Below are 24,005 nucleotides of genomic sequence, written 5' to 3'. Positions count from 1 at the left end.
CATTGCTGTCAATTCTAAACCTTCCTTCACTTTCCACTTGCCTTTTTACATTTTTCTTATGCATGGCCAAACTTTGCAGGTCATTTTCCTGTAAATAAAAATCTCAATTTTAAAATTGCTGTTTAAATACGGTACTTCATCTATTTCAGTGGGTCCAAATTCCTAAAAATCTGAATTACGTATTGGATAGAAAAGCTCACAGCTTGAGGGACATGTTTTTTTGGTATATTTAGATGCCTTGTGAGACTGTATGAGCAGGCTTGATAGCTGCCTTCCATTTATATACAGGTGTACTCCATATGGATATAGGAATAAGACTGTCTTTTACAGACTAGTAAAAAGGTGCCCTCTATTTTTCCAGTTTCAGTGTGTTGTATTGAAGTGTGCTTAATCTGAAATCTATGTCTCTAACTTATTCTACGTCCAGCTTTAAAGAGAAGGAAATAGTTCAAATTTAAAGGGCATAATTTAAAAGGACTTTTTTTTTCTCCCCCCCCCCCCCCCCCCGGTATGGTTATTGAGGGAAAAACAAACTGGGAGAAGGTATTCTCTGTAGGATTGCTTTGAGGAGGTAAGATCATCATGCCTTTGTTTGTCATGCAGAGGATAAACCAGCTTCCTAACCTTTTTTGGGTGATTTTTCAACAGTGACACTCCTAAACTGATCTCACTGTTTGAAATAGCTTCTCAGGTTGCAAAAATTTACTTACCTAATCCAACAGCTGTCACCTAAGCCAGTGACCCTGTTTCACTCTCCAGCCAAATTGTGGCTATGTGGTCTTGCTTTCTCCCTTGCTTTGACCTTGCTGCTTACTGCCCAGCCAGCTCACTTTGCCAGCAAAACAGACAATGATGGCTATTTTAAGTCCCAACTAGTTTAATTTTCTTAGAAAAATGCCCATTTCAGTGCTGAGAAGGCAGGGCAACAGCTGGCTTGTGAGTTGGAGGATGGTAGCATCTCCTAGGACTTGAAGTCAGAACATCTTATCCTACCTAGAATGGGCTGATCTCTTCCAAAAGAGAGTTTCAGTGTTTGTAAAGTCCTCTTTTACCTACTATTTGTCTTCGTGCCAGCTTGATCTACCCAACTTTACAATCTGATTTGAAACATATCATTGAGATGGATACTTCTGAACCAGCTACCATAATTCAAAAGAGCTTACCTCTAGTCAGATTTCTTCAGATGCAAAATTCCCTGGAGTTTCAGCAGCAGTTTTGATAGAGCAAGTGATGCTGAATGAAGTCTATAGTTTACAGGGCTAATTAGCCCATCCTTTGATTTCGCTTAAATACTCCAGCAAAATTTTGCTCTTGGATACACATGTGTAATTATGGCTGGAGATGGTAGTACTGGAAGAAGCCATCTCGAGGCAAAAATTGGTTTTATTAATGTTTTTATAAATTAAAGCTAGTGATTCTTTACTCTGTTTCTTACTATGCTTTTACACTTTTCCAAGATAAAATCTGCATCCAACACAAGTCTTTGTATCCAAGACTTTTACTCTTGATTTTCCCAAAAGACTTCAATGTTTTTCCCAGCACTGGTAACAATCAGAATATCTCCCAGAATGACGGATTTTACTTCCAGCTGTGTTCTACAAGTGTCTTGAAAAGACTTTAACTCATGCAGAACAAGTGGCTTATGTTCCAGCAGAATTACTTAAGTGACTTCCTTTCTTTCTTCAACTCTTCATTCAAAGGGGATTCATATGCACCCCAGACCACGAATTCTATCTTAAATTCAGAAGCCAAAATGACATCAAACAGGAATGAAAAGCCCCTCTGCTGTCCTTGCCAGCAGTGCAGTGAGCTTTCAGCTCAGGGGAACTGTGATACCAAAAAACTTCTTAGAGGCCACTTGCTCATCAGCTCTTCCAGCTGCCTGCAAGAGCAGCCCACAGAGCAGTGCTGCTGGATGCTGGAAAAGTCCCATTATGATAAACTATGCATGGCAGTAGTACCTGCTGTTCCTGTACCTGATGTGCTTTGAATTCACCTAGAGTATATTTGAGGGACTTGGTACCTCCTGCAAATTCCCCTTTCATAAATTATTACTAATTGGAAATAGCTTAATGTTCAGTGCTGCTGAGAATCACAATTCCCATTGAAGCCTGTGAGTGTACTTGCAGCATTAAGTAGGTTTCCCAGCAATGCTTGTGGATTAGGTACCTGGTTCTAATTTAGTTCCTGTATTTTTTTTGCCTTTGTGAGTAGACATGCTAGTGTAAGAAAAATATTTCATTTTCAAATCTTTTGTGGCTTTGTCTTTTAAAAGTACTGCATGTGCTGCCTTTTTACATGGTTAGTGAATGAAAGAGGATCTAAGTAAATTCTGTAAAGGACTCGTGTTGCAGTGACTGCTGGAAAAGTGTCCCTATAGCACTTCTACATCAGATAAATGTTGTAAACTGAAGTAGCTAATAAAGCTAGTCATCTTTTGGTTTAATATTTCAAGAATGGGATCTCTTCCAAACACTTATTTTGCTCTTTTTCGTTATTAAAAATATAAAGAGCCAAGCTGTAAATCCCAATCCATTTCCTTACCCTTGTGTGTTGCTCCTTCTGATCCTTCCCCCAGATGTCAGTGAAAGACCTTAGCAGCTTTAAAAAAATGCAAAACTTACTTTGTATTTGTTTTGTTGTTTTTTTCAGGGGGAGGAGGAGGGAGGGGAAGATTCTTTGCAGATCATGATCTCTTTTCACCTTACCTAACTGGCCTTTCATACTATGCTTGATACAAATCCCTAGCAGTGGAAAAAATATGATTTTGATATATGAAGTAGCTGGATACCAAATAAGTTACAGTGATTGTTCTGTTTTCAATTAGTTTAAATAAAAAATAACTATGTTCTCCGAAGAAAATGTGATATGTTTCCTAGTGCAACTGACTGCCACAGAACCAGAGGGGTGGAATGGGGGAAACAGACACAGGACAGGATCCACAATACAAATTTTCCCTTCTTTATTTTTGTCTTTGTCTGTCCAACCTGTTGCAGTTGGACAGTGGATGAAATAGAAGTGATGGCTGTGATGTGTCAGTAGCTGATGAAGAGCTATTTTGCTATTCAAAGGCCATTCAATTCCACATTGTTTTTCTGCCCAGTTGTTCCTGTCATTCAGGTTATTATTGCAATAAATGTTAAAACAATGCCACCTGATACTGCAGCTCACTTGATATATTTAACTTGATTTATTGTGGTCCATTGTCAGGATGCTTTGAGGGACAATTACAGCTACCATTAGCAATTTAAGCAATGTAAAAACTTACCTATTGGCATCAATAAACATCCCGACTCCTAATTTTTAGATCAGTTGCAGCTATTTATTGAAGAATATTATGAAGAATCTTTTTTCTTGAGCCTAATGAAAAGATAACAGACCAAATCCTCTGCCCCCTCCCATACATGCATTCTGGCAAAACATGGGACAAGCAAAGCAACAGAATGAAAAGATTCCGTCTCTTGAGTATCTGCTATTGCCTACAATGCAAAGGCATGCTCTGGTTGGCTAAGGGGGACTGCTAACACTTCACCTCATCCCTCAAGGCTTCTAAATTCTGTTTCTCTCAGGTACCATAAGGAAAATTAAACATTTTTTAAGGTTTTTACATTGATCTGGTGTCCATGATTGATGTTGATCTGAATGTCAATGCATTTACCTTCTCAAATAGAAAGCATGTGAGTCTCAGTTCAGGAAGAAGTAGCTTAGTCTGTGGTGAGGGGCTGTTTACTAGGAAATGGGTTACCTCACCTCAGGTTTTCTCTCTGCCTAGTTCAAATAGTTTTACATCCTTTATCACTCACTGAGGCAGAGCTAAGGCACTTGAAACTGATTTTTCCAGTAACCTAGCCTATTATACTTGTCTTTGCTTGCTTTTCTTGCATCTGAAAAGGTAATTTCACTGAAAGCATTGTTGAAATGGAAATTTCTGTGTGAAACATGTTGAGTTTGATGAGTTAGCATATATTTAGCAGACTGTACAGCTCAATCTTAGTGCATAAAGTTGGTGGGGGAGAGGAATTACATAAACAAAGTAGCAAACAGACTACAATGGAGTTAATGCTGAATAGGGATTTTGCAGCTGGTGGGGGAGGTGCTGTTTATTTTGAGCTAACTCATACTTTGTTAATTCAGTTACTGGCAAACTGGTCTGGGATTTGAGTCTCTCGCTCTGACTCATGAAAACTTAATTTTGCATGACAGAAATGCAGAGCGATGAGTATGTTTCAAATTTTGAGAAAGCTGCTAAGGAGGACCCCATCCTGTGTTAATGGAAGTCCTGCTGCTACCCTTGTGAAGTGGGAAAAGCAAACCTGAGGAAGGGGTGCATGGGTAAGTGCTCCCATTAGCATTATCTAGTGGATAGCATTTTGTGCCAGGCTCATTTCCTGCTAATGCCCTCCTCTGTTCTTGGTTTGTTCTTTTTCCCTTGGTATAAAAGGAGTCTTTTATTGCTCATTACTGTGGTCTATGCCCACTCCTTAACCTTTGTTGCACTTGGTTACCTTGTGGTGGCATGCACAAATTACAAAGTAGGCTCATTCTTTTAGCTTTTAAAGGTTACCAGAACCGCTGGAGCTCTTGCCACTCAAGTGACAGGGGGCAACAACAATATTGCAGCATTTCCACAATCTTAATATTTTTACATACAAGTCTTGCATCTGTTGCATCTTGCCGAACTGGTGTGGTTTATCATCTTTGGTAATATACTCAAACCATGTTATGGGATGATGTACATTTGAGAACATTTTCTAAGCGTAATTCTGAATTTTTGGCTATTACGCCAACTTCCAGAAAATCAAGAGATTCGATATCAGGTAATTAATATGAAAAATAGAGAGCTCTACATGAAATGTTTCTGGTCTGAAAGGGGTACATGTAGAAGGAAGGTAGACCTTTTGCAATCTGTTGCTTACCTGTTTCACAGAAGCACTGTAGGTGTTTATTTGGGCCCTTAACTTTGAAATTAATTTGAACTGCATGAAGAAAAACATTGTAAAAATCCCAGCAATGGGTTCGGATGCTAAATTGTGGCAGCACAGCTTGAGGGATGCCAGTCTGGGGTCATTCTGCAATTTCAGTTTTGAAGGTTTTATTTTTAGTTTTGGTATTCTCTGTGGAACCTCCAAGGCTTTTGCCTTTTTGTTTTCCAGCTACTGTCATATTTTCCTGTGTTTGTTTACCTTTTTGGTGGCACTGGGTAGTCTACTCACTGCAAGAAAGTAAATCAAACCAAGTTAAGCGCTCTGCTCAGTGAGAACTCTGCCATGTTGCTTCCTTCGATTTTCCTCCCTTGCACTTGACAGTGTGGATTACTAGCAAGCTATTCCCTTCTGCATCCCGCTCTGTGGCTATGCCCACCTTGGGCTTCCTTTGTCTTTTTTGCCACAAATGATGCTGCAACTCCTGTGAAGAAACTTGTTATAAGAATGTAAGAAACAGGAAATGATTAGTCTTGATGCTGTTCTCTACTGGCTTCTGTTGCTCTTGCTGTTCTGATTTCCCTGTCCATCACTGTTCCTATTTTACTTGCTTAAGTTCCAAGTCTTTTGGTTTTTTTTTTGTCTAGTTCATAATTTTCTCAAGTACTTCTTAGAATAACACCCTTGAAAGTATACACCATCCAAATGTGATCATGCATGCTTTCACTAATCCTTAGTGCATATTAGCTTACTGAATCATTTCAGGCACTCGTGATAAAAATATATAATGCAACCATCTGCCTTTCTAGATTCTCAACAGGAGACATAACCTGGTCTTATTTGTATTGGTGTGAATCCAGAATCCTTTATATCCATTACTGGCTTTAATATAAATTGACTCTGTTTTTAAATGGAATCAGGTTTGGGTGAGTTGCCTACTGGTTTTGCAATTTAAAGGGTGTTACTAGACTAATAGGGATTTCACAACTGCTGTTTTCACAGGTGGGAGCACCCTGGCAATTTTTGCCTAATGAAGTTCAACACTGACAATGTGCAGCATTCTTTTAGGTTACAGTTGGCCGATCCTGCCTTTGGAAATATAATCCTGGCTTACCTATGTTGTGAAGTTGCACTTTTATCACATTCATTACATTTTGTTTCCAGTTATGTTCAGATAGCATTGTAGAGGACTAACTTGGAGCAGTATTTGGCTCCATTCTTGAGACAATATAGGTATGACTTGAAGCATAATTTGAAATGTACTCTCCTATTACTAAGACACTTATTTTAATAATTAAAAAATATTTAACAGACTATCTGTGACCTCCTATAGGACGCCTTCTAATGCCTCACAATTTTTTGTACGTGTAAACAATAAAATAGTAACACTTGAATGACCTTTTCAGATTTGAAAGATTAAACAGCAGCAAGTAACAGCAGAGTGTATTATTAAAATCTCACTTCTCAGTGAGACAGCACATCAGATGAAGAAGCTAATATTCTAATGGCTCTCCTCTTATGTGGTTGTCAGGGAATCAAACAAATGAAAAAAGAGGTGCTTATCTGGTTTTGCTCATGGTATAAAGGGTCCATGAAGAACATAGTTTTGGTGGTGTAAAATCAGGGTAAATGAAAATGTAGACTTGGTAGTCCTTGCGGTGTTGGGTCTTTTGGGGAGGCATCCTTGGGATCTGTTTCCCATGGCTTGCAGGGAAGAGCATGAGTCTAGGTGGGAACAAAGGAAGAAAATTGTTCCTGGGAGATATGGCTGATTCTGTGAATAGATTAACAGGATGGATAATTAAAATTATTGAGTGCTATGTCTGTTAAAGCAAGTACAGTCCATCTTTTTCAGTCAGGTCTGCATTATTCTGAATAAACATTTATGTGGCTTTGACTCTGTACAGTCATTAAAAACAACTGGTTTAGCTTTCGATGTAGGGCTTGTGAAGCTTCTAGAGAGGGAGATGGGGTGAGCGTGTGAGACAGATGGTATTCATCCCACAAGATGCAGGATCTATATGCATGTTCTTGGGCTCCACCTACAGGCAAATTAATGCTATGTCTAAGAATGGACTGGGTTTTGTGGGCACCATGCCCACTGCTAGCATTGCTTGTATATTTTCACAGCATGGTTATGTTAGAGTGGTGTTCTGGGGACCACTGCTCACTGTTTCTCAGCATAGCCTTGAGCATTGTGCTGATAACTTTATACTGCTGGCAGTGTTGCTTTTGGCACATTCAAGGCTAGCTTGGGTATCTACGTCTGGCTTTTTACTGTTGCACATGGGTGTACTGGTTTGCACTGGGAGCAAGTGCAGTTTCAGAAGGTGCCTTGGACAGATTGCTTAATTATATTTTTTTTCCTTCCTTTGTTGTGCGTGAGTTTAAAATAATGCTTTTCAAATTACTTTGAAAATTTAGGCACAAAGGGTGCTCCATAAAAGCCTCAGCATGATTAAATGAAATAGCCTACACAGTAATGGGTGTACAGATAGGGGTCTAATGTCCAGCTGGACTTTGTCCAACTAAATTTAGAGGAACTGACTTTTGGGAGGGGCACTGCAGTTCTTTTTAAATTGTATGGTTGTTCTTAGACATAGCCTTAAAGGCTCAAAATGTGATCTGACTAACTCTGCAATTTTCTTTAGATTTCTCCTATCTACATCCTTTTGGACAAGTTTTCTTCCTCTTCTCCATTTCCACCATATGCATGTATACTTAAGTCAGACAAGACAGAAAGGAAGGGGGAAGTTCAAGCTTTTACCAGAGTTGTCTTCTCAGGCTGGTATAAGGAACCCCCAGGATGTATTTTATGTCTTCTGCTATTGAGTACCTGACTGAGGAAGTTAATAAGAGTGATACCCCTGCCACAGGCACCCCCAGAGCAGTGGCAAAAGGGCCAGTTAGTAGATTCTTCTGCTCCAAGTCACTAGAATATGTTCCTCCTTAAGGCGAACAAGGGAAGGGTAAGAGAAAATGAGGAGTTATCCCTGGGGGTTGTCTGCTCACTAACCGCACAGCTGCTGTACTATCTGCTTCATCTGAGCAGATGCTGAATTACTATTCTAGGGCTTCTGAGGATTATCATCTTTCTTTTTTCATCCTTTCCCCCTCCCCCAAGATAAATACTTTATACCTTTACCCTTGTCTTTTTCCCTGATACTTTAAGGATTAAGCAGAGTGACCCGTCTTCAGACCTAAGAATTTGAAGGAAGATTCAGCTTTCATTGTTGGAATCTTCTATTATAGAGGCTGGAAATACCATAGCTTTGACTTTTTTCTGTAATTGCCTCAAATTTATTTAGTTGTTGCTATAAAATGTACGCTTAATATAGACTGCTATACTCAAGGCTTGTTCTCTGTTAATCAGCGGCAAGCGCACTAAGCCAATGTGGATTGTATGTGTAGAGAAAAATCAAATGGATGAAGACATAATCAGAGCTATTCTTATGCTCAGAGTGAATATTAACAACAGTGCTTTATGATAAACTATAATTGAGGACATTAACTTACTGGGGAAAATCATCTTCCTTGACAGATAGGCACATGTTGCTGTTGCATCAGGTGCTGACAGAAGCAATATTAGCTAGTTTTCAGTAAGTCTGCCTCCATGCATGTGTATCTGTAAAAGAGTATTTTATGACCCAAAAGACTATTCTTGTGAAAGTGTTCCAGATTTCAATTTGATTTCTCCACTTGCATTCTTTTCTGAGAGAGTTAAACAGGTTTCATCTCTACTCTGTTTGCATTTTTGCAGCTACAAGCATAACCTATATACATATTTATCTGTACCCATACATATTTAGCTAACTGTGCTTTGCCAATTGCAATATTATCAGAAGCTTTTATGTGAAGGCAAGTCTGATCTTTTGGGGTCCAAATTTATATTCAGATTATTCTTTTATTCTTGTATATCCAAATCTGGATAATTCTGTTGGTGTCAGTGGCAATGCATCTCAGTTTCACTGTTGAAATAGAGAGAAGCAGAGTGTGACTCTTAGTCTGTTTTATTGTTGTGCTGCATCCCTAATACAGCAGAGAAATTCAGTCCAGTCTATGGCAACAAAAATGGAAATGTTCATTAAAAACCAAAACAAACAAACAAAAAAGAACAACCAAACACCAAAACCAAAACAATAACAAAAGCTGAATTAAAGTAAAACCCCATACCTTTCATTATCAGGAATGGAAGTAAGGCAGCACAAGAAAGTGTTGGTTCCATTTAGGATTATACAGAAGGAAAATTGTCTATGTGACTGCTGGGGGTGAGGGGGAAGTGGTGTTATTGTATTTCCCAGTGGAATATGCTCTGTGCATGGCAGTGAAATTGTTTGATATAGCAGCAACAAAAGCAGGAACTGATCACTATGAATGTAATATCAGAAAGAAAACAAACAGAAAAGCATGTGCAGTATATGAATGCAGAGACAGAAATGAGAGAGATCCTTGTTCCATAAAAGAAATCCCAGTAATTTGGCATTTAATTTTGGCTGTGGTGATTCATCTCTCTTCAGAAGTTTCTCAACAACGACAACTGTTGTATGCTCTCTTTGAAACCCACACGCTCCCACTGAAGCAGGGTTTGAATCAGCATGGAATTTGGCTTATCAGGCTGTGTCTGGGAAGCCAGCAGTTTTTGTCATGCCAGATTGCATCTGGATTGAAACTGAAGAAAAATGTAGTGACACATTGTGAAAGGAAAAAGACAAGCTTTATTGGCTTCTGTGAAATCTCATAATCAGATAAATGTTTCATACTTTAGTTATTATAGTTTATATTAAGCAGTAATTATATTCATTAAATGTGTGCTTTAATGTTGTTGGAGACGTTTCAAGTATTAGAGATGGGCATGTAAGTCACTTTTCATATTGAGGCAACTTCTGATCCTCATAAGGATTTATCATGCTTTTGATGTGTTTTTTATGAAAATCAGGATGGAAGAATAGAATATTTCGTCCAGAAGCCACATCTCGAGGAGGACATTGATGCAGTGTCCTAAATCAGTATGGTTTTATCTGAGCAGTGGCTTATTTATCTCACTCCTAAGAAAAAATGAATGCTCTTAAAATGTACATTAGTAGAATGGAGAGAAAATTGATAAATAGAATTTCATAACTTTCTTTACAGGAGGTTCCATAGGCTGAAACTAATTCCCTTTCCTGAAAGTAGTCTGACCAGCAGTTGGGTACTTCTTTCTTAACAAGAATAGAAAGCACTTTGGCTGCAAATTGAATACTAACCTAGGAGAAACTGGATGATTGCAAACATCCTCTCTTGAACATTTGTCAAAAGCATAGCTGTGGAAATTAGCTATTTCTAGCTAATTATAGCTAGATTACAAAGAATGTCATTTTGATGGGGATGAGGGAAGAAAGGGGCAGGAATGGGACTGTCAGCGTTACTTCTGAGAATGACATGTAGAAAAAAAGCAATTAGGGTTATTTGGAAATCTTGCCCAGAACAGCATATTTCTAACCTTTGCCATTAACAGAAGAAGTAGCTGCCCTGTATTAGATGTGGTTTTGTCTAAATCTATCAGGGTGGTGCTGCAAAAACATAAGCCTTATTTAAGCAGGCTGTTGTAAAGTTTAAAGCTGAATGTATAATCCTAGTCTAGTAAGTAGGTGGGTTATTCATTACAATACTAAAGTATTTATGAAAAGAAAAGTGGCACCTCAATCTGCATTTTGTGTTAAATCGCAGCACAAGACCAGTGAAATCTGGCTTTATCACTGCCAGTGCTGTGTGCACTGGAGGCCTGAAGACTGACATGCTTTGAGTGTAAGAAAACAGTGTCAGAGTTGTAAGAGTCTTGCAGATATAAGAAAAGACAGAGAAGCAAGCATAAAAACTCAGTGTTCTGAAATCTCTGATATTTGTCCCAGATCCGTGAAAAAACAAAGCAGATGTCCCAGAAAATCCCACCTCTGGAGTTAATGTCATTGGCTGATGACAGTGATGCTGATGTTAAAGAATGCCCATATAAGACACTTCTAGTATGAATTTTCAGATGAAATCATGAATACTCAGTTCTGTGAATACTGCTGGGAAGAGCAAATGGAATTATTGTTTTATGCAAGGGTATTTGAAAAGGACTGGGCAATGCAGGTGGAAAAACAGCTCACTCAAGGTAGCTCTGCAGCTCTTCTGAAGATTTCTATAAATGACAGTAGGGTTCATCAGGCTCTTACTTGATTCTTCAGCAAAACAGTGACTACTGGGACATGTGAGGATCTGGGCTTCCGCTAACACAGCACTTTGCTGTAATGAGAGTCATGGCAAACACAGGTCATCACTTAACAATAGCACAGTTACAGGTCTTGGGATTTTTGTTGCTGGCTTTTTTTCGGACAAGTTTTAACATGACCTATCCTTTTTTTCCTTTGCAGTTGGGGTAGATTTTGCTGCCGCTTTCCCAGTAACCAGATGGTACTGCAGTCATGGATTGTGCAGGCTCACCTTGGGTTAAATGGTCTCCTCCTTTTCAGATTTCTTTGATAGTGTTTGTTTAAGATTCTGTGATCAGTACTTTGTACTAGATGAGAAGATGCCTTGCATTTAAATTATTCAGCCTTTAGGACTTATGAAAATTGTCAATCACCTTCTGGCATATTTAACTTACCCCGGAGGATACTTACAGGTGCAAAAATACACATCCAGTTGCATTTGTGTATCATTGGGTTTGTTTTGTCACTGAGTGACTCTGTCCTCCTTGCCTTCCAAGGCATTTTTGTGTTGCCCTGCAGATGGTGGGCAGAAACCAGGGTTTGGTTATAAAAAGACTGTAGTGATAGGACAAGGGGTAATGGGTAAAACTTAAACAGGGGAAGTTTAGATTGGATATAAGGAGGAAATTCTTTCCTGTTAGGGTGGTGAGGCACTGGAATAGGTTGCCCAGGGAGGTTGTGGATGCTCCATCCCTGGCAGTGTTCAAGACCAGGTTGGACGAGGCCTTGGGTGATATGATTTAGCGTGAGGTGTCCCTGCCCATGGCAGGGGGGTTGGAACTTGATGATCTTAAAGTCCTTTCCAACCCTAACTATTCTATGATTCTATGATTCTAATAACAAATAACATTCTCTTCAAATTGAGAGACAATGAAGCAAATAGCACGGAAGCGTGCAATTTGTATTCCGTGACATTAAAAAACAATAGCTGGCATGTCCTGCCTGACACAGGAAAAATACCATTGCAGCAGATTATTCAGTTAGCACCAACTGCAGAGTCAGTATTGCAATTATTTCTGATATTTACTTGCTGTCCAGGCATAAGGTGAAAAGGTATTGTTTATTATGAAGTGACAACAGGGCTGAAGTGGGATGGGGGGTGAATATCCCACAGGGTGTATGCAACAGACCTGAGCTCACCTGCCTTTCCCATCCCACAGTGTAAAAATGCTTTCACTCCATGTCAGGGTAACAGCCGGAGCCTCCCAGTGTTTGGTTAAAATAAATAATTAAAGAGTTGGTAGGATCTTTCTAGCACCATCCTTTTCAGGAGCCACCCTGCCTGCTTGGAGTGGGGCATGAGTGTGGCTGCTTGTGTCAGTGTCCACTCAACACAGGGGCAGAGGCTGGCATGGGGATGGTGGGGGACAAGGTTGCATAAGGCACCAGTCTGGCACATATATGGTGCGGTGTGGAAGGTGTAGGCTGCCAGTTGAAGCGTCTCCCCTTTGTGCCGGAGGCAGTGCTGCCCCTGAAACAAAGGTTGGCTGTGGAGCCTGGAGGATGGCAGGTGCCACGGTTGCTGGTTTGGGGCTCAGTGGAGCAGGGAGGGCTGGCTGACATGGATGCAGTTTCATTAGGAAAATTCTAGTCTGCACTCCCATTTGCAATAACAGTTGGATCAGGGCAGTCACATTTCTCTCTCCAAAGGGAAGCATCACTGGGCACAGCAAGCGAAGACAGAGGGAGAGGTCTGTTCTCTTTTGCTTGTTCTGGGTTTGCCACTACTTTGGCCCCTTTGGCTTGTTTGGGTCAGGTGTCCTGCTTCTGCTACCTCCCGGCTTCTCGTGGCCTTTCTCAGCAGCACAGCAGAAGAGACTGGAAAGGCCTTGATGAGGGTAAGTGCTACTGAGCAACAACTAAAAACATCTGTGTGTTATCAGCACTGTTCTCAGACTAAAGCCAAAACACAGCACTGCACCAGCTACTAGGAAGGAGAAAACTGTTACAGCTGAGCCCAGGACACATGGTGATAGGAAGTTCTGTGAGAACCTATTTATGTGCTCTGAGCAGGCCTGCATGCATATGTTTCCAGAAGGACAGTATAGAGAATACACTTTATTTCTTCATACCTAGTAGAAGCTTTCCCCAGCACTACTGAACGAGGGACTGAAATTCCAGGTTACACATTTTTTCTACATCCTGCAGGTCTCTCTACTTTTTTCTTTTTTTTTCCTGCTTGTGATTCTGGATCATTTTGTTTGGAAATATCATTTTCTGCCTGACTCAGTATGTCTGTATGGTAAATCTGAGGTACAGGGGAGGGGACTGCTTTTTATCTGGCAAAAATTGAAGGAGGTATGCATTTCTCTCAGCTCTTAGTGGGAATAAAACTTTCTTTGTGAAAAAAACCTCTGAGAAATGTATCCATCTGAGAGCTGTCAGTTTTACGTGGACTTCTTAACTCATTTGCCGGCTTAAAAAGATTTCAGGCCTAGCAGTCAGGTGTACCATGTAGATGTGCGATACACCCTAGAGGACTATGAAGCCAATTAATAGTTACCTATATATAATGCCAAGTATATCATCCATGATACAAAATAATCCTAATCTTTTAATGCTTTCAGAAATCCACAAATCGGAGCATCCACATTTAAAATAAATTGCTAGGTATTTTGCTTAGATCTCTGATTTTCTTGCTTTACAATAAATATTTGGGAATAATTATTTTCTCTTTTATTATCTATCATCCATTATGATATTTCTAAATGAAGGAGGATAATAAGTATGTAACTTGAATGCAAGATTGTGGTTTCTTCATCAAAGTTCAGTCTTAAAAATATTTTTTATTATTTTGAAGTTTATGAGGTAAAAATGATGAAAGAAATACAGGATTGAATCTCTGAAACCACATATAACATGACATCTTTAGGGAAGTAGCTGACTAATGAAAAAATGATCACATGTCAAATAATCATTTATTACAAGTACAGGTGGCCAGCCATTTCCGAGGACCTTTCCTTTTGTTGTTTTACTTATTTGAGGTGAAGGGATCATGCTGTCATTTTAATCACCAAAACGTGTACTTACATGTAAGTTTGGAGAGTGCTTTGGAAATGTAAAAGGAATAAATCTGTGTAGTTTGCCAAGAACCCAGTACCCTCAGTTCTGATATTCTGCTGTCATTTGCAACTAGGGAGATATCAGTAAGAAAAGCAATTCTTTTTAAAGGGCTTGGGAAAGAGAATAAATTCCCATCTCATGTCCAACTGCTGTGTGCTGGAACCAAATAATTTTGAAGAAATCTGCATTGTTTAAATTTTCTGTGTGCTCTGGAAGAGATTTCCCAAGCCTGTTACCAAATGGGTAAATGATAAATAAGCCACATTATCAACTATGTATCACAGCGTTAAATCACACTACCATTTCCAATCCTACTGTGATACCTTCTTATCTAAGCCTTGGTACTTATATCTATTCCCTTATTTTTGTGGTCTGTTTCCAACATAAACATATGCACTCATGCTTCCAACTTTTTATTCAGTGTAGCTTTGCTAACTCTGACTATCAACAATCAAAGGGTAATATGCGTCCTCTGGATATGCAATTCAGGAATCTGATTTACAATCTCATTACAATGTAAATACCTGCTTACTTCTCTGCTGAGATATCATTGTGTTACCCACACTGGCCTTTGCATAAATGTGTGTACTGGGGCAAGGTTTAGAAGAAGCAGGCCTTTGAGAAAACAGTGCACAGTTCGAAGTTAAAGCCTAATATGGATGCTGAAAAGTGCTGCTGTTTTGGTGTTAAAGCTGGTGTGTCAGGATGACGGGCAGTATAACTAAAATGGTCCTAAGGCATGCTGATTTGGGATCTTTGCAGCAGTCTACTGAGGTCATTTCAGAAGGGGCTAGTGCTTCTCCTTCGTTAGTCCTGAATTGTTGCTTTATATGGCGATAAAAGTTTCATCCCTTCCCTGGATTTATCAGCTTCATCAACACCATAAGGCAGATATTGGTCTTTTTGTTTTCAAGAAGGTCCAAAACCAAATCTTGATTTTCACTGGCACGTGGTGAAACCACAGACCTGGATCACAGTGAAAAAACAGCTTTTGTATGTCCCTGATTGTCTTGCATTGAAGTTTTCCTGGGAAACAGGAATGGGATTCTTGGTCTGCATGAGGGCTAAGAAACTACATATACCTGCTACGGGCATTTGTCTGCTCAGCACATACTTGCCTTACTGCCCAGCTGAAGGTAAAAAAGGTCTTGTTGAAAAGATGCATGTGCAAAGCACAATCCAGCTCCAGGAACACCAGCGAGGGCAGACTGGGGCTGTAGTCTGGTGACAACAGTCTTACTCCTTACCTGTAAGGTAGCTGGGGTTTGCTGGCAGGGATCTGCAGCTCATGCTGAGCTCAGCCATGGTGGCTGTGTGGTTACTGGTACCTGAGTTAGCAGAGGTGTGTCCATAGAGGGCTTCAGTCACACTTTCATCTTAGCACTTAGGCATTTGTGAAGGCGTGTGTGCCTCTGCATATGTTTGTGAGCCATTTGCTGGAGATGAATTATAGGTGAGCTAATAACAAAAGTTACCATCATCTGAGGGTGCAGTCAAACGTTTCTGAATGAGTCTCAGAGGTATATTCACTATTTTTGTTCAGAGGTTTATTACTGGTGGTTCTTCATTGTTGCACATGGAATTGAGTCCTATTTTCAGGACTGAAATATTATGTTGTGTTGAACATTGCCATTTGCAAGTATGTTAATCTACACCTTACTTGTGATGATTCATGCTTTATACTCTAGTTGTTGCTGCTTAACTGACTGCAAAATGATACAGTACTACCATATCATTAGCTACTAATATGGTAATTCAGGAAGTATGCAGCTAAAAAATTTAATTCTTATAATTTCCTGTTTTCTCTACATCAGCAGAATAGTATTTCACAGTGCATCTAGGAACAATTTAAACGCATTGTCTATCCACTGCAGGGACTGGTTTGGGTTTGTTTGCTCAAGCGCCCCAGTTTCCTCTTCGCGGGTGAATTTCTTTGAGCTAGGGTAAATTGGAAATATCTCCTGTTTTGATTTTCCTGGTGTTAAATTAGGAATAGAAAACCTGTGACAAAAGATGTGGCTTTTGTGGGAAATGTACTTACTGCCATGCATGCATTCAAAGAAACTTGAAACTCTTTGGCTTCTACAGTGCAGATGTAGTAATGAAACTTGAAACAACAAAATAGTTGTCTCCCTATTTTTGTTTGCCTGAAGCATTTGTATTTCACAATGAGAGCAAAAACATAGGATGCCACTCTTCAGTTACATATAAAGTATAGAAAAGCATCCTTTTCCTTCAGAAAAACCGGCCTGTTTACAATTTTGCATATCCTTGGATATTTTGGAAGTTCATCAAAGAATTTATTATCTGCTTGAGGGAATTAACTAAGGCTAGTTCAGACTACATTTTGATGTTATTTTTCTCAGACAGTTGGGTTCTCAGTAAATTCCCCCCTTCCTCCTACTCCCCAAACAGCATGCTATTTCAGGATATTTTAGAAAAAAAAAAAAAATCGGATAGCCAATGGTGGTATCCTCAGGGGTGTTTTGGGGGTTTTATGGGGTTTGGGATTTTTTTTTTCTTTGCTTTTTATTTTTCTCAAGACACAAATTAAAATGCTTGTGTACTTTTTTCACAGTGCTACTGCCCTGTCCCCTGTGAATTGCAGCTTGAGTCTTTCTTTTGGCTTCTCTGTTTCATTACAGACTCTGCTCTGTGGGTGGGATAGCCTTTCCCAGACTATACTATAGCAAGGTACCCCTGTGTTTTGCTCCTGTGCTGGCTTTAACTGGGATAGAGTAAATTTTCTTTCCATAGCCAGTATGGGGCTACAGTTTGGATTTGTGCTGGAAACAGTGTTGATAACACAGGGATGTTTCAGTTACAGGTGAACAGTGCTTGCACAGAGCCAAGGTCTTTTCTGCCTCTTCGCACCACCACACCAGCAGGTAGGCTGGGGGTGCACAAGAAGCTGGAAGGTGGATAGAGTCAGGAAAGCTGACCTCATGTGGCCAAAAGGATATTCCATACCATATGCTGTCCCAGAAATAAAAAGCCAGAGAAAGAAGGAGTGGGGGAAATGCAGTAGGCTTTTGGAGTGATGGCTTTTATCTTCCCAAGTAATGGCAATGTGAGATAGAGCTCTGCTTTCCTGGGGATGGCTGAACAACTTCCTGCCCATGGGAAGTGCTTGATGAATTCCTTCTTTTGCTTCCGTATGCAGCTTCTGCTTTACCTGTTAAACTGCCTTCCTCTGAACCCATAAGGTTTCTCAATTTTACTTTTCCAGTTCTCTCCCCCATCCCACTGGAGGAAAAGTGGGTGAGAGGGTGCGTGCTGCTTAGCTGCTGGCCAGGGTTAAACCATGACAGCTCCCTTCCTGCCTTTACAGAGTCAGGGCTACAGAGTGAGGCTGGCAAAGACAAGTGCAAGTGGAAAACAGGAGAACCACTACATGATGTGCAGCAGGGTGATTTCTCTGGAAATGTTCTACTTTGCTTGGTGAAAAAAAACAATTGCCAGTCAAGCCTGGTGTTGGTGATGACTGTGACTGCAGTGCAGTGGCAAGCTCACTCACCAGAACACATCATTTTTCTCTTTGTTCTATATTTAATTTTAGCATTCAGTTCTATTACATGGAATAATCAATGAAATTACCTGACTCAGTGCTGACGTGAGCAAATGGTTTAAAATGTTTGGGGCTTAAGTAATTTGGAATAGTATTGTATATCTTGCTTGCCAGGTCTTGAAGAATTTTTTTAAGTAAGCATGGTGGGGTTTTCTCTGATTTAATAGAAGTCATCAGGAAAGATAAACTAGTCAAAACTTAAGCTTCTCAGAGCAACGATTTGAATTCACATGAGAACAGGGAAACCTTTGTGTATCTATTGTTTGTGAAGTACAAAAATATTTAAATCAAACTCAAAAAATGAGCAACTTTCAGGCCATCTGAAAAACATTAGAAAACAATAATATTTTCTTCCCCAAGACCAGTGAATTATGTAATCAAAGGCCAGTGTTTACTGTCTTGAGGTAGAACTATACATATTTGCAATGGTTATTTTTAAATACTTAAACCAGAATGTCCACAATGAACAGATTTGCATGTTTCAGATTGTACTATGTGTGTTCATCCTGATGACTCCTGTTCTAATTAACATCTTCATGTTTTTGTTTAATGAATAATCTATTACTCAAGAGTTTATTTAGCAAGTCACCGAACATAAGATGTGGTTTGTTGAGTGATCTTTGTGAACTCAGACCTTTCCCTGTAGTATTAGCCATGTTGTTTGCTTTACCTTTAGCTATGCATGTCTTTGAGGATTTAATGGAAACCTGCCAGAAAATGTTGACTGAGAAAAGAACTGCATTTCTTCAACATCTCCCACCTCTGTGCTTTATTGTTAGATCTTCATGTTTAGGCTGAGAGAGGCTGTCTTGAGGTTTATGGAGTGTGATTTGACAACAACAAAAAACCCACAACTCAGTAACCCAACGTGTACAATTGCGAGGATAAATAAAATCTTGAAATCCCCCAGGGGACTGTCAGAAGGCAGTGAACTGTATTGGTGTTCCAAACTCAGTGTTGGTGTAGTGCCCTCATTGCTCTGCAGCAACGGTAGGTTATGACCTTACTAGTAACTAACGTGGGATTTATTCACCAGCAGAAACATACAAGTGTGAAGTTCACACAGCTTTTTAAAAATGCTAATTAAAATCAAACACTTTTAACTTCTAATCCCCATTTTTAGCTGTTTAAAACTCCCTCAAAAAGAATGGTGGTTTTTTTTTGTCACTAAGGCTGTTATAACTGAGGTTTTGACCTACCGTTTTCAAAAAGCATAAGGATCAAAATTTACATAACTTTCATAAACCTGTCTTTGATGCACAAAAATTATTTGTGAAACTTTTGTTCTGGGACATATTTTACTGGCTTTATAACCTGATAGTGCAACTGGGAAGTTTTTCTGAGAGACAATTTATAGAGTTGTCCTTAGGCTTGAAAAGCTTCCTGATTTACTTTTGTTATATTATACTAACCAATGCAAATAGAAACTAGAGGATAAATAGGACAGGGGAAAGGACAGAACTAGCTTTAAATGAAGTTAACAATAATTTTATGGTGCCGTAAGTATTAACAGTTGTTATTAATGTCTTCATAAATTGGATTAAGACAGAAGTGAGTAAGAGCCCTCTGGATATCAAGAATTTGGTTTCCTAAACTGAGAGAAACATCCTTGGATTGTATCTAAAGTCCTCTTTCTCTTGAAAAAGATGTCACATCTGTAACGTATTAGAGAATCTTTTAAAATCTTCACATTGGTTTTGCCCTTGAAGTGTAAGGTAGAAAGATCTTTATTATGTATTATTAACATTTTACAGGGAATTGATCTTCCCCATTTGATGTTGCAGACTTTCTTTCAAGGAAAATTCATACTGAAGTATCCTGATAGATAATTTCTTTCCCTCTTGCCTTTTTCAGAAGCACAATATAGGTTTTAGAGCCAAATGAAATAAAAAGTAATCATGCTTTAAGCCAACATCTTTGTGTTTTCCTGATGTAGAAATGTTTTGGAGGCAGAAAGGGACCCTTGAGTAAATTGTCCAGGCCTGGGCACCTCTCTAAATTGTAGGCATCTGTCTGGGACTGTCCTTCATGGTTTTGAGCAAGCTGCAGTCTTCATGGTGCTGAGCGCTGTAGCCTTCTCTGTACACTTGTGCAGCACCTATGGAAGTCACTTTGTAAGTCATCTTTCAAAGCTCCTGGGAAAGGGAAAAATTTTCTCCTCTAACCTGAGGCTTTGGGACTGTCTTTGTGCCACTTGAGCTTGCTTAAACATTGTCTGGTGTCTTTGTATCACCTGATAAGGAACTTCTGTAGCACTTACTTGGAAAACTCATTCATCAATAGAGCTGTATTTTCAGCTTCCATCTGTAAACAGAAAATGTTTTTGCTTATGCCAAAATTTGCTGCCCTTGGTTTCTCAGCTTTTGGTCTCTTAGGCCAATCTCAGAATACAAGATCAAAACAAACAAAGATCAAAACCATAATGTTTGATGGGATGTAGGGTCACTAGATTGCCTTATGGATAAGGATAAAAGACACCTCTTATTCTTATTTCAGTAAGTTTCAATATTGATCCCATAAATTGGCTTATATTGTGCTGTCACTTGTGCTTAAAAAATAAAAATGAAAGAACTCTAGAATCTATTCAGTAGTTGAAGATCTGCTCTTGTTTTCTGAATAACACTCATGACTGTTAGGCCAGCATGAGTCTCTAACTTTGTATACATCTTATTTGCAAATTGTATATCTTGCTGAAAGTTCTTATTTTAATAATTACCTTCTTGAAGCAGGAGGTGTGAGAGTAACGAGGATATTCCTTCAAGAAACATCCTGATATATAAACATTTACGATATACATAGAAACTTGTTTGAATTTGTGTGTTAATGTAAATGTGATCAATTCATGTTTCAAAATAGAATTAATCAGGCCATTGTATGAAGTATAACAAACAGCAAAACAGCATGATTTTAGGGGATAGAGACTCCCCTAAAGCCAAGCCATTAAAAAAAATCTGAACACACTTGTATTTGGAATTTCGAAGCATATTGTAACTTGTGCTACATTATGCTGCATCACTATTTCCCATGCAGTAGTTTGCCTGAACACACGGAAACCCTATCCTGTTTTGTAATAAAGTAGGAGTCTATTACCTCAGCAGACTATTGCATTTCATATTTTTTTTCACTGAATATTCATTGAGAAAACATCAATGGGTATGTAACAGATACTGAGGAAAAAGTGCTCCCCCTGAAACCAGGATACCCTTCTTCCCACTTTCCCCTTGAAAATATGGGACTTGGATCCAAAAGCAGTAGTGTGGGTGCAGTTGCAGTTTGGGAATGGGAAAATGCTCTCAGTTTCATAGAATCATAGAATAGTTTCAGTTATGTTTGTGATATTCTCCTACCATTAAGGCTAAGAATAATGTGCTAATGTGCATCCCTGTTCTTGCTAATCTGTTAATGGCATGGGATAGTGCTCCCTCAAGGGGTGGGGTATGAGGCAATGCTGCCCACTGGCACTGTCACAACAGGAAGCGAGTTCTATGCGGTGTCAGCTCCTATCTGACTGATCATGTTCAAATATTTGTGGACAGATTGCTTTCAGAGGTAACTCTGAAGTGGAAGCAGTTTAGTCCCTAGCTTTGCTATTTCTTGGTATTTTTTAGTTTGTGGAATGACTTATGCTGCAGGTACATGTGACATCTCAGTTCCTATACAAATCCAGGCTGGATCCCTTAGCAGTTGTTCAGGTGCAGCACAGTCTTAAAAGAAATGTCCTATTTCGTACAAAGGAGTCCTGCTAAAAAGTCCAACCAGATCCCAGACTTTAGGTGGGGAAATGCTGTTATGAGGGGACAAAGCTAAATACTGAATTAGTCCTGTTAAATTGAAAGAAACTACAAAAGGGGGAAAAAAAAGACAACAAAAAAACACTGCAAAACAACCCAGATTAATGGTTTTAGCAGGCTGACGAAAAATCAGTATGAGAATTATGAGAATTTAAGAACTTCTGTAAAGTAACAGGCAGTTAAGGCAAATGCCTCTTTTTTTAGATTACCTTATGCTTTTAGAGCTGGAAACTTCCCTGGTTGACAGCCCAGAGGAATATTGATAGGCCCAGAAGGGAAACTCTGCCTGCCTTAACTGCGAGAAAATCTTTGAAAGGAAACACAGAAATACCATCAGCACTTTCAGAAAGGAGAACAACACTCCAGAGTCCTGAAAGTGCTTCAGAGGGACTTCCCAATGGGGATTTATGAGGAGTTTAAAGAGGCCATGTGAATTCACAGAAGAGAACTAGGTTGTCCTTTCTTCTCTCCGTCAGGTAGGGAGCTACCTGTGGGAAGCTCTTCTCCCAGCAAGGCAACAAATTGCTTTAGGAGGCAAATAATTAATGTGAGCAGAAAGAGCAGTATCTAGCGATGAGATTCAGTTCCCGCAAGATGCAAGCACTTCCTCCGAAGAGCTGAAGACCCTTTTAGGAGCATACCCCAGCTATATGGGTGTTGGCATTTTTGGGTCTTGTATAGCCAGATAACCCAAGATCTGGTTGCATAGGTGAAGCTTGAAACTAGTCTTAAAATGGCCTATGAAAAACCATTGCCCCGGAAAGTATTTTTTTTTTCCTAATATCCAATCTAAACCTCCCCTGGCACAGCTTGAGGACGTTACCTCTTGTCCTAAATTGATTTTATTATTTTCTTAATTTATTATTTTCATATTCAATTATGAATTCAAATATCTAGTAGCATCTACACACTCTTGACAGAATCAAATTAAGACATGCCATACTTGATGGCCCTGTAAATAAAAAGTTCTCTTCACCACTTTTTCGATCAATTAATATCTATTAAATAATAGGGGTAGAAAAAAAGAACACATTATTCCTTCAATTGTGCTGGGTTGTCTGAGAGATAAGGATGACAAAAATGTGCTTGAAAGCTTATTGTATAAAAAAATAAAACAAGTCATTGTTCAAAGTTTTGGTGCAAGACTGTTCAAGGAAAGCAGAAGTAAATCTTTACATTCACATGCACTTACATGATTTTTTTTCTTTGAGGTACATTTTGTGATAAAGCTATTGAAGCATGAATATTTTGCCCTCTTATAACAGTGCTTCAACTCTGTGGAGGAAGACAGTGTATGCAAAATGTGGTACCAGTTGAACACTTTATCAAAGGTTGGTTGAGCTGGAAGTCTAACCAACAGCTGCTTCTTGGCAATACAGTTGCTGGGTGTGTAACCACATGTAACTGTGTGAAGTCTTTCAGTTCTGCGTTTTTTTCCCCTCATATTCTAGGAAAAATAGTAAATTATACAAGACTTCATTTAAACTTTTGTGAATTCAGGGCTTACTGGCATGCTGGACATTACATTTTCTTGGATTTTTGCAAATAGAAAAGGAAGTTTTGGTGTGATTTGGTTTCTTTTCCTCTAGAATAACTGGAAGAGCCAGCCAGAAAATTGCTGCATCTGGTAGCAGTGCCTGTGGAAGTAACAAGTCACCCATGTATGTGTAATAAGCTAAGATCAGTTTGAAATGTCTAACCTCTACAGAGTAGCAGGATTTCCATTTCTTAGTAAAAATTCTAATGTCAGTTTATATCTCTGAGTGATGGAAAGTGGCCCTTAACAATGGTTAGGACAAGAAAACTCATTCTTTCCTCAAAAAATTGACATACTTGTGTGCTTGATTTTTGTTTCTATCTTCTGTATTTTTTGCATTTGAATTGAAATACACACTTTTTAATCATTCTTGCTTACAAAAACTTTTTTTTTAGCCATGACTATTGCAGTTAATGATACCTTCTCTAAAGAAGGGTAAACCAAAATAAAATTAATCTTCTGAAGCAGTTTCTCTGTAGCAGACAATTTCTTGTATTATGTCGATATTCTGAAAGTGCAAAGCAACACAAATTCAGTGATTTCTAGAGGACGAGTCCAATTATAGCGGTCAGGGAAATAACCTTTAAAGCACATGGCCAAAACCTGAACCTCTACAACAAAGTTCTGACTTTACAGAAGCGTGAAGCAGAACCAAGTGCAGAAATATTTGCTGAAAAGCCTTTCAAAGGTAATGTGGTACATGTATGACAGAAAACTGACCCAAAGTTCAAGATATAAGTTGCTTTGATTTTATTTAAGTTTTTATATTTACTTTTTCTCAGCTGGTAAAAGATTTTTACTTGGTTTGTTCTGCTTCTACTTCCAGTTTTAAATTTTCCCCTACCCTGCCTTGCCTTTCCACTACCAACCAACAACTGCTTCTTCCATCAGTTG

The 24,005-nt window shown here is 39.1% G+C and overlaps 1 protein-coding gene across 19 annotated transcripts in view; it reads left to right on the top strand.

The window, feature by feature from the left end:
• Positions 1 to 24,005, top strand: part of LOC133267099 (poly(rC)-binding protein 3-like) — a 498,414-nt gene that overhangs the window by 161,345 nt on the left and 313,064 nt on the right. The window contains exon 1 of one of the 19 annotated variants that reach the window (XM_061449045.1): positions 4,154 to 4,332. The exons of the other annotated variants lie outside the window; for them this stretch is intronic. The gene's annotated coding sequence lies outside the window, so the exon portion shown is untranslated. Of the gene's footprint in view, positions 1 to 4,153; positions 4,333 to 24,005 lie in introns of those variants that run through there. 19 annotated transcript variants of the gene reach the window in all.

The sequence above is a fragment of the Pezoporus flaviventris genome, unplaced genomic scaffold (genome assembly GCF_033815535.1).
Source record: "Pezoporus flaviventris isolate CSIRO_AGI_PZ_B2104156 unplaced genomic scaffold, CSIRO_AGI_Pfla_v1 ptg000007l, whole genome shotgun sequence".
Taxonomy (NCBI): domain Eukaryota; kingdom Metazoa; phylum Chordata; class Aves; order Psittaciformes; family Psittacidae; genus Pezoporus; species Pezoporus flaviventris.
This window is presented reverse-complemented; position numbering and strand designations above follow the sequence as displayed.